The sequence below is a fragment of the Silene latifolia genome, unplaced genomic scaffold (genome assembly GCF_048544455.1).
Source record: "Silene latifolia isolate original U9 population unplaced genomic scaffold, ASM4854445v1 scaffold_523, whole genome shotgun sequence".
Taxonomy (NCBI): Eukaryota; Viridiplantae; Streptophyta; class Magnoliopsida; order Caryophyllales; family Caryophyllaceae; genus Silene; species Silene latifolia.
The window spans coordinates 4,358-7,684 of NW_027413435.1; the positions used below are offsets into that span (position 1 = coordinate 4,358).

Here is a 3,327-nt window from a genome sequence, read left to right on the forward strand (position 1 = left end):
CAGCCAACAGCAGTGTGACCGTCGTTGCTCCCACACCTCTCACATGTGACAGTCTCCCCTCTAATAAGAAAATGCACTGTCTGTGGCTCCCCAGCAGAATGTAGCTCCGACTTATCAAATCTAGCATTCATGGCTTCCAGCTGAGCCACAACTTGCTTATCGACTGCATGAACTGTTCTAATACCATCCCTCGGGTTTCCATACTCAGCACAGTGGTTCGCCATCTCTTTAATAAGAGCTCATCCCATATCATCGTCAGTGTTCTCTTGGAATCTTCCATTAGATGATGCATCAAGTATGGCTCTGTGATCATCGTATAGCCCATTGTAGAACTGGTTGAGCAGAAACCACGGATCAAAACCATGGTGAGGAAGAGACCTCACCAACTTCTTGAAACGGGACCATGCTTCATAGAAAGTCTCATCTGGTGCCTGCTAGAAACTTGTGATCTTTGCCCTAAGCTGATTGGTGCGCTGTGGAGGGAAATATCTCTTATAAAAAGCAAGAGCAAGGGTCTCCCAGTCTCTGACCCCCGCGGTCGTACGGTCCAAATCAGTCAGCCACTCCCTGGCTGAGTCAGTCAAAGAAAAAGGAAATAGAACCTCCTTAACCTTGTCTTGAGTTACCCCCTTTGTGGCGGGGATAGTAGAACAGTAGTCCGTAAAGACCTCCATATGCTTCCTCGGGTCTTCACCTGCCACACCTCTAAAGAGATTTCTCTCCACCAGATTGATATAGGAAGGTCGGATGTCAAATGTATTCCCATCCTCAGTCTGGAGATTGAAACCCTTTGGAATTGATGATGCTTTAGGCTCCGAGTGACTAGCAATGTTCGACATCTTTACTGGTGTGCTTACAGAACTGGAAGTATCTTCTTCAAAAGATGGATTTTCTGTAAAAAGGAAATACTGAAGCTCTGGTTCGAAAGTACTCAAGTCTTTCTTTTGTGATTCTCTCTGCAGACGGAGTCTATGCCTAAACAGTCTCTCTGGCTCAGAATCAGCTGAAACTAACTCAAACTTGTGTGACCTGGGCATGCACAACACTGAAAGAAAATAAATAAGAACTGCGTCAAGGAATAAAAATTCCCTGAGACGGATAAAATAAACGAAACAAAGATAGATAGGCTAATTGCCTTCCCGGCAACGGCGCCAAAATTTGACAGGGCTATCGTATACAGATCAAAAATAACTAACTAAACTAACTATATAGCTAGGGAAGTCAGGTCGATCTCCTCAAGGAGGCAAGATATCTGTAAAAGTCCTTCTATTTGGTCACAAATGGGGGGTGTTTATAATTTGATTTCTAAACTAAAAAGGTTTAAAGGAAGAGAAATAGAGAAAGAGCAGTAAAGGCAGAAAAAAGAGTGATAAACTATCAATAAAGAGGGGACATGTCAGGATTTCGGTTCACTACGGTAGTCCAGTGACTCAACTGTAAATAACTTAGATAAATTACTGCGAGGCTGATATGGAAAGGTCCTTCCGGTCCACTTTCTATCCTAAATTACCACTAACTTAACTTCTGTCCTCGTCAAGGTAGTCTACTGTTCATAGCAGGTCTATTTAGTCCAATCTTCTGATCCAGGATTAAATTTAACCAGATTAAAAGGGTGACTCAGAAGCGTGCACTCAACTAAGTCGGTAAATACAGTTATATTGGTATGGGGACAGAATCTCACAATTAATTCGTCTAACTTATTTACTACATCGTCACATTTCTACCGTAGATTCCCTAATCCCGACATGAAACAGATTTAGCTACTTATATCGCTATTAATACTGTCAATACTAATAACAAAGAAATAACCAACATTCAACATGATAAAACAATAATAAAAATGCATAAAAAGTAATTAGGGCAGAAATTAAAAGGAAGCAGAACAAGTGATTAAGACGAATAAAAGAAAGTTTTGTATTAATAGAGAGAAAGAGATTACCATCGCAAGAATGCGGCGTAAAGAACAAACAAATCCGAGCTAAATAACCCCGAAAGCAAAGTTACAGTGAAGGAGAAAAGTAACGCAGTGCTTTTTTGTGAAGATCAGGAAAATAGAATAAACTTAGATAGAATAGAATGTATGATAAAAGATGCTAATGACCTATTTGACGTATGATTAAATAGAAAATATGCTAAGTCCAAAAGCTAAAACAAGTTCACGGGCTAATTAAAGCCCACGCCATCAAAAACCACTCGATCGAGTAGTCTGAAACCACTCGATCGAGTAAAACTCCAAGAAATCTACTCGATCGAACATAAGTGTTACTCGATCGAGTAACCTCACTTTTCAGCTCTTCTTGATCGAGTATAAAACTACTCGATCGACCAACCAATGCCATGGAAACCACTCGATCGAGTAATAAAACCATTCGATCGAGTATTATTCCTCCAAAACAGCTCAAACTCGTGATCGACTGCCTCGTAGACCGTGCCTTCACACATCCCAATGCAAAGTCTCACTCTGGAAAATCCCGTCTCCTCAAAATGCATGCAAAAAGGACGAAAATGGTACGATTCCACTACTTTCGCGTTCATTTCTACAAAATGGAAAAAACGAACCAAAGTAGCCAATTCGGGGGCAAAATGCAATATAAACAGTACGAAAGTACATAGAAATACGTGCTAAAATAGGCTAAAAACACTATACAAAATGCACGTATCAGGGCTAGTGTCGACTAGTTTTATTGGACCATTTGATTTTCAATCATTTGGAAAATGCGAATCTTGTCTCCTTTGCGAAATGATTTGTACTTCCTTTAGTGGTAAAGGGACACGAGCAAGTGATTTGTTGGGACTAATACATGCCGATGTATGTGTTCTAATGAGCATCACATCAAGGGGAATTTATGACTACTTCGTCACTTTTACCGATGATTTAAGTAGATATGGGTATATTTAATTAATCAAATATAAAGTGAAGCATTTGAGAAATTTAAAGAATTTTTAAATGATGTAGAGAACCAATTATACAAAGTACTAAAGCATTACGATCCGATAGAGCTGGTCTTTTATGTGATAACATGCCAGTCTTGACAAACTTCCAATTACTTCACCATATATGTTTGTAACTCACAAAGCTATCTCTTAAGAAGATAGATGTATTTCTAAGAGATAGAGTGGGAGTAGATTAGACCGTCACAAACATGACTTATAGTTATTGTGTTACTTTTTGAAAGTAATGGAACTATAATCTATAAAGATAGAGTGGGAGTATACCACACATGTCTTATTGTTAAAATGTTGCTTTTCGAAATAAATGGTATTATGACCTTGTCCCAAATCGACCTTGTTAAAAACGAGCCATAAAATTACAATCCAAAAAATTGT

At 39.0% G+C, this 3,327-nt stretch overlaps 1 non-coding gene across 1 annotated transcript; it reads left to right on the forward strand.

Annotated features, from left to right (window-relative positions):
- Nucleotides 1-357: 357 nt before the first annotated feature.
- On the forward strand, nucleotides 358-463 carry LOC141639675 (small nucleolar RNA R71). Its single transcript, XR_012542625.1, has one exon. It is a non-coding gene; the product is annotated as a small nucleolar RNA R71 (small nucleolar RNA).
- The last annotated feature ends 2,864 nt before the right edge of the window (nucleotides 464-3,327 follow it).